This window comes from Mus musculus, chromosome X, assembly GCF_000001635.26.
Source record: "Mus musculus strain C57BL/6J chromosome X, GRCm38.p6 C57BL/6J".
NCBI lineage: Eukaryota > Metazoa > Chordata > Mammalia > Rodentia > Muridae > Mus > Mus musculus.
This window is the reverse complement of record NC_000086.7, coordinates 36814463-36822039: the sequence shown is the minus strand read 5'-3', so window position 1 is coordinate 36822039 and position 7577 is coordinate 36814463. Positions and strand designations below refer to the sequence as shown.

The following is a 7577-nucleotide window of genomic DNA, read 5'->3' as shown; positions in this document are numbered from 1 at the left end:
GAGTTCAAATCCCAGCAACCATATGGTGGCTCACAGCCATCCGTAATGAGATCTGATGCCCTCTTCTGGTGTGTCTGAAGACAGGGACAGTGTACTTACATATAATAATAAATAAGTCTTTAAAAAAAGAAACACTTCATAATCTCTTCCACAGTCATTTGCTGTTAATATTTAGACACATTTTCTTTGCCATGTGAATTTACATGTTCCGTTTACACTTTGCTGATGTGGGGATAGAAATTTAAACCCACAAACATACACACTTACATAGGAATGTATATGTGTTTGATGAATGTGTGTTATATTTATATAAACTACACACAAACACATACACACCCAATGCTGGGTGGTGGCGCACACCTTTCATTCCACCACTTGAGAGGTAGAGGCAGGCAGATCTCTGAGTTCAGGGACAGCCTGGTCTACAGAGTGAGTTCCAGGACAGCCAGGACTACACGGAGACACCCTGACTTGAAAAACCAAAACAAACAACAGAAAAATAAAAATTTCCTTCTACATAGCCAATGTTCTGTAAGTATCAATTTCATAAATGTAACTCATACACTATTTTACTTTAGTGCCTTTATTGCAGTTTCTTCAGTTGATACAAGTGTGTTCTTTAGAACACTTCCCCTCCAATTACAGGACCCGTGCTGGGGTCAGACTGAATTTAGTTGTTCTTTTTAACTTTCCTTAATGTAGAACTATTGACAGCATCCATATATTTGGTCTTTTATTTTAAAAAAGAAAATTCCTTTTGAATATTATAGTTTCCTCTCCCACTAACATTTTGAGCTCATGGCTCTTTCTGACTACGTTGGAACAGTGCATCTTTGTTTGATGTTTATTTGTTTTATATCTGTTTCATCAGTAATACCAATGTTTCTTTTTTCTTCTTCCTGAGAGCAGATCTCACTCTGTATGTGACTCAGGCTGACCTTGAACTCAAGGCAATCCTCTTCTCCGCCTCCAAAGTGTTGAAATTGCAGGTGTGAGCCACCGTGCCTAGCTAATGATGTCAGTTTTGACCACTACTTAAGAGTAGTAGGGGCTGAAGAGATGGCCACACAGTTAAAAAAGAAAAAGAAAGAAAAAGTGTGCACTGCTCCTGTAGAGGAGCCAGCTTCAGTTCTCAGTACCTACAGTGGGTGGCTTACAACTGTGTTTAAGTAACTCCAGTTCCAGGTACACCTTTGGCCTCTGTGGCCACCAACACTCACATGCACAAACCCACAGTCAGATGGTACATAAATACATACATACTTTAAAATAAAAATAAAGCTGTTTTTTTTAAAAAAATAGTGCACAATTTCTCTACTGTTCACTACATTCCTCCCTTGGCACAGAGTAAGCAATTTGCAGGAATTCCTTTAAAATCGGGCAGCTATCTTGCTTTTCATTGATCCCTTCCTGGACTTAGCTTCTAATGAACCAGTTCTTGTCCAGTCCTGTCTTTCATCATTACAAAATAATGATGTGTTTCCAGCTTCCACACTCCATCTGTAGTTACTCCAGCCAGTTTGGACCACCTTTGGTTCTCCAGTGCCTCCCAGGTTTTGCTCATCTTCCAGCCTGGGGAGTGGGGCATAAATTGCAGTGTGAAACTCTAGGGGGCGCCATTCACTCACACAGCAGCCATGTTCTACAGCGGTAGAGGCTCTGGGCTCTTAAGGACAATCCCCGCCTGTCAATTAATCATTCTCCCTCGCTTGCCATCCCTGTGGTACTATACACAATTGCCTTCCTAGTTCTCTGCCTCTCATTGGGCTAAAATTTTCTCTCTCTCTCTTTTCTTGTATGTATCCACAGCACTTAGGAGTACCCAGTTTAGTGTATGTGCTCAGTGGATGTTGCGCATGGATGTGTGTGCATACATACACATGTATGTTTAAATTTATACAACATTGAATGATTTAAAATAGTATAAGGGACATCTCCTAAAGTCTCTCTCTCTCTCTCTCTCTCTCTCTCTCTCTCTCTCTCTCTCTCTCTCTGTGTGTGTGTGTGTATGTGTGTGTGTGTGTGTGTGTGTGTGTGTGTGATTTATGCACATCATGAGTGCATATACACTAGTGCCGCTGTGTGCATGTAGAGGCCAGAAGATAACTTTCAGGAATCAGTTTTCTTATTCTGGGATCTGGGAACTGAACTCAACTTTTTACTTTATGTGCCATCTTACACATAGAGAGAGGGGGGGTAGAGGAATTGCTAGAGAGCACTTCACTGTCAGAGGACAAAGTCCAAAAGGGCCCTGATACAGTTGACTCATCCTTGTATTCTCTTCCCCCTTCCTCAGTATGTGGTATGGGACTTTGTTCTTAACAGGCACTCCACAAACGTTTGCTGAGTCCACGTGTGTATACTGATTGTTAGGACTATCTCTCCACCCACCCCCCACCCCCCCACCCCCCGCCATTTCTCTAGAACCACAGTAAAATAAACCCTGTGTAGGCAAGATCTGAGCTGGGTGAGAGGTGAGATGCCCTTGAATTGCTTGCTGTACAGCTGGGTCCAGCCCTGATTGAGCTTGAAGCCAAAGGAATGTGCTTGTGTGCTATCAGGGTCATCAGTATGTTTGGGGGGCACCTCTAAGGGAAATGGAAGGCTGTCAAGGACCCCTCTAGAAGCTCTGAAGCCTTCCTAGTTGATAGTCTCTGGTTTCTCTCAAAGACTCACCCCTCTGCCACCTAACCTAGAGGAGCTGACTGTGGATGCCCTTCTGAGGCTGTGCCACTTGGAAGGCATACTCTATATAAGGCTGATGCAGAAATAAGAGGCCTAGGAGGGGTCAGGGTGGCAATGCAGCCCCACATTTGAAGAGCACAGGGAACCTCTGGGGTCCCCGTTGCACAGTGCCATTCTGGCTGAAAGAGTTCTAATGGATGCTGGGTTGATGTCTTGCTGGGCAGTCTTGTGGCTTCTCCCTCCTCCCAGGTCTCCCCAGGCCTGCTGCCATAGCAGCACATACATCTTTGGGGATGCTGAGCTTTTAGCCCAGCTCAGCTGCCAGAACAACTCTTCCCTGAAGGCACCACTGGAGAAACTCTCCGAGGGTTTTTCTCAGCTCCCCAAGGGCTTAGTCAGGCTGTAAGAACAGCCCAAGGAAAACGGTAGCAAAGTACAAATTTTATCATTTTGTTTGTTTCGTTTTGCTTTCTAGTGCTAAAAATGGAACCTTGGGGACTCATGCATGCTTATATGTTTTACCACCGAACCCTTTTTGAAACAATGGATTTTCATGAATTAATCTTTTGAGACAAAAATCTCACGATATAGCCCTAGCTAGCCTGCAACTTGCTATGTAGACCAGGCTGGCCAGAAACCCACAAAGAGCCACCTATCTCTGCTTCTTAAACGCTGGGTTTAAGGGGATGCACCATCACTTCCAGTCTCGTTAATATTTTTTGTTTGAGACAAGAGTCTCACTATGTAGTCTGGACCAGTCTTTTTTAAAATATAATTATGTTTTTTGTTGTTGTTGTTGTTGTTTTTTCAAGACAGGGTTTCTCTGTGTAGCCCTGGCTGTCCTGGAACTCACTCTGTAGATCAGGCTGGCCTCGAACTCAGAAATTTGCCTGCCTCTTCCTCCCAAGTGCTGGGATTAAAGGCATGCGCCACCACTGCCCGGCTATAATTATGTTTTTAAAAAAGATTTATTTATTATACATAAGTACACTGTAGCTGTTTTCAGAAACCACAGAAGAGGGCATCAAATCTCATTACAGATGGTTGAGAGGAGAGAGAGAGAGAGAGAGAGAAAGCAGGAATAGTGCCTTGCAGTCCAACCCTCGGGAGGTGGAACTGGAAGGATCAGAGGTTCAAGGTTATCTCCAGCTCTATAGTAAGTTTGAAGCCAAACTGGATTATGTGACACTGCCTCTGAAAAAGCAACAAGAACCAACCAACCAAACAAACAAACAAAAAAACACAAAAAAAAAAAACCCACACACATTCGTATATGGGCAATACAAATTGAACTCAGTGGGTTTTTTTTTTTAATTTTTTTTGTTTTTGTCCCTTTTAAAAAGGGAAAACATGAAAGTGGGCAGGGGCTGGGGCAGTGGGGATGGATCCAGGAGGAATTATTAGGCAGTGGGAGTGATTGTGATCAAACTGCATTTTATATATTGAGATCATTCAAATATTGTATTAAAAATTAATAGGATATAGTGGCACACTTGTGGGGCAGAGGCAATCAGATCTCTCTGAGTTCGAGGTGCGCCTAGTCCACAAAACGAGTTCCAGGATAGCCAGGGCTGTTACACAGAGAAACACTTGTCTTGAAAAAAAAAAGAGAGAGAGAGAGAAAGAAAGAAGGTAGGAACGAGGTGGGAGGTAAATCTGTGAGTAGTTAGGGGCTGAGTCTCAAAGAATTAATAAAACGATTACACTTTACAAAACAACACATATTGCATTTACTATATGCCGGGCACTCTTAAAGGCTTCCCAGTCTTTTGACTCATTCATTGCGTTCCTAGCTTGGTTCTTTAAAAAGGGTCCAGCTGTCAGTCCTCCACGCTTTACAGTCAAAGAAATGGAAACACAAAGAAACAAAGCGGCGTGCCCTACAGCACACCATTTGTAAGCGGTAGAGTCAGAATTCCTGCCTGGGGCGACTCTGGTCTCTTTTCTATACCATTCTGCTCTGCTGCCTCCTTGAGCTGATCAGCCAGTCAGAATAGGGCAGGCTGAGAGGCAGCTGCCTCTCCTCCCTTCTCCTTTCTTCCTTGGGCTCTTTACTAGGGATCAAGTGCAGAAAGCCAGCCCTTCCGCCTTGCCATAGTAGTGTGGGGGCGGGGTGAGGTGGGGAGTGAGAAAGGTGGGGGAGGGGAGGAGGGCAGCGAGAAGGGGAGGCAGTGCTGTCTGGGAAAGCTAGCCCTGGGAGGGGCTGAGGAAACCTGAGATAACAGCACTGGCTAAACTCCTGCGCTTTAATTTCCAACTGTGCGGAAGGAGTCCCTGTGGGTGAGAGTTACCCCAGTCTCTTCATCCGTCCTCTTAGGGAATCATCAACTACGGAAGAGCCAGGCCTAAGCTCTGCCTTAATACTCTGTACAGAGTAGGGAAGAGAACACGCGCATCTGGGCACTCTGAGCGCTATCCCGAAAGAGAATGAATTGTTTATATTAAGCAAGGACAGAGTGGTTTTATTTTATTCTGTGAATTTTAGTCTTGGGAAATCCTGACTGAACCTGAGCCCTGAATGCAGACACTTCTCCAAGACAGTTAGGTCACCTTTGTGGTTAGTCAATCAAGTGACTGTTTCAAAGGCACACATAGGTTCTGCACTCTGCTAGTCGCCCTGAATATAAACGTGAGTAAGGATGATTTCATCGGGTCTAAAATGCTGCATGTTTGTTTATGCATGGATGGCCTCCAAGGGGAATGAGGAGGGAGGGGCTGTCAGAATGTGGAGGTAACACAGATGGCCTGTGAGAGGTTGGGTACCAGCTTGGGAGGGAGAGTGATGACCTGGTACCTGCAAGTCAGTTATGCGTTGGGACTTTGGCACTGTAGGGTTATACATGTTGCCCGTGCAGGAATAAGTGATTCCTAGTGTTGTGTTTTATAAAAAAAGAAAAGGAAGCCAGGGATGTTTGGTAGAGGCGCGGTATGGTGCTGGGGAAGAGGGTGCCTCTGCGGGGGCCCATGCTGAGGCATCCCTTCCCCCACTGAGGGACCAATCACATGACGAGTATAGTATGGAATAGAGTTTATTTAGGGCATGGGAAGGGAGTAGAGACAGAGGGGGGGTGGGGGGAAGAGGAGTAGAGGCCGGCCATGAACACGTGGAGAGAGACAGGGAGAGGAATGGGGAGAGAAGGGGCAGAGAAGGGAGGGTACGATAGTGAGGAGGGAGCAAGCAGCCCCTTTTATAGTGAGTCAGGCATACCTGGCAACAGCCAGGTAACTGTGGGGCAGAGCCTAGACGAAATGTTAATACCCAGCTTCACGCACAAATAAATAAATGAAAATGAGGGAGAGATGCTTATGTAAATATGTAAGAAAGCTAGATGTTTTGTTTATTTCGTTCCCTCCTTCCTGTCTTCCTTTCTTCTATCTTAACTTACCTTTTCTTTCTTTTTATTCCTAAATAAGCACTTACTGTATCCCCAGCTTGTTTAAAACTCACAATGTAGAGCCGGGCGTGGTGGCGCACGCCTTTGATCCCAGCACTCGGGAGGCAGAGGCAGGCGGATTTCTGAGTTCGAGGCCAGCCTGGTCTACAGAGTGAGTTCCAGGACAGCCAGGGATATACAGAGAAACCTTGTCTCGAAAAACCAAAAAAAAAAAAAAAAAAAAAAAACCTCACAATGTAGTCGAAGCTGACCTTAAGCAAGTGGGAGTCCTTCTGCCTCAGCTTCCCAAAAGCATTGTTATGGTATTGGGGTGTTGGCAAGGGAGGAGACAGGGTATAGACTGAATTGACAGTTTCTCTTCCTGTCTTGAGCCAGAATGCTGGGTTTTAGCCAAGACAGTTATTTTCAAGTGTTTTTCGTTTTCCAAAATCTTAGGAAGGAAATGAAAGAAAGCTGCCTAAGGCAAAAGAGGTGTCTTTTCACTCACAAGTTTGGGCTTCTTTCCTTTATTACACTTATTTATTTTTATTTTGTATGTGTTTATGTGAGGGTGAGGGTGTGTCTGTGTGAGTGCTTATGTGCCATGACTTGTATGTTCTAGGAGTTGGCTCTCTTCTTCCATCCTGTAGGTCCTGGGCATCAAACAGGTTGTCAAGTTTAATCGCAAGTGATCTTAGCCACTGAAGCATCTCACGAGCTGGAGGTTTGAGTTTCTTACCCTGCCCTTCACCCTGTCCTGTGCAAAGGGTATGAAATGAATGTCTCAGAAGGAAAACGCCCTCTGTTAAAGATTCTACAGGCCTGGTGGACTGATTAGAAGTTCATGGTTGTGGAGTTGGGATGTTGCAGATACAGATGTCATGGACTATCATTAGCCTCCTTCAAAGCCATTCTTTGCCCGATTGTCTATCTGACTTAATCTCCATGTGACTACCATGTGAAAACTTTGGAAATGTACTGACAGACAACTAGCTTTCCCAAGCCAAAGGCTAAGGATACCATCTGATACCATGAGGCCTACAGCAGAGGTTAGCCTCAGTTTGCTGGAAACACCTGCCTGATGTTTCCACTAATGTATTGAAAGATTATGACTTTTCTTTTGCTACTATAAAACCTTCATAACATGGTTATTTCATTTGTATTTGCAATACCCTGAAGCCATGTTCCCTCATAAAGTCTTAATTCTCTTTGAGGTAAGAGCTGTTTTTGCTTCGTCACAGGTAATAGCCATTCACCTTGTACACACATCCTGGCCCCGTCCTGCCCTTGGCATAGAGAACTGTTTCCCAACAGGCTCTGGTCAGGTGATCTCAGGTCAACACCACCTGCTTGCTCTTGCCTAAACCTGCTGAGAGGAATTTGCACAGTCCAGAGAAGACAAGAAGTTAGTCTCTAGTGGGCTTCAGGAGGCAACAGAGTCCACAGAGGGCAAGTGTTACAGTGGGTAGCCTGAAGTTGACTTTATGCAGGGGTTCTTGGTACAACACTAGACTAAGT

The 7577-nt window shown here is 44.7% G+C and overlaps 1 long non-coding RNA gene across 1 annotated transcript; it reads left to right on the top strand.

Annotated features, from left to right (window-relative positions):
- The first annotated feature begins 4839 nt into the window (after nucleotides 1-4839).
- Nucleotides 4840-7272, top strand: Mdrl (mitochondrial dynamic related lncRNA). The gene is made up of 2 exons (NR_131979.1): nucleotides 4840-5314; nucleotides 6710-7272. It is a non-coding gene; the product is annotated as a mitochondrial dynamic related lncRNA (long non-coding RNA).
- The last annotated feature ends 305 nt before the right edge of the window (nucleotides 7273-7577 follow it).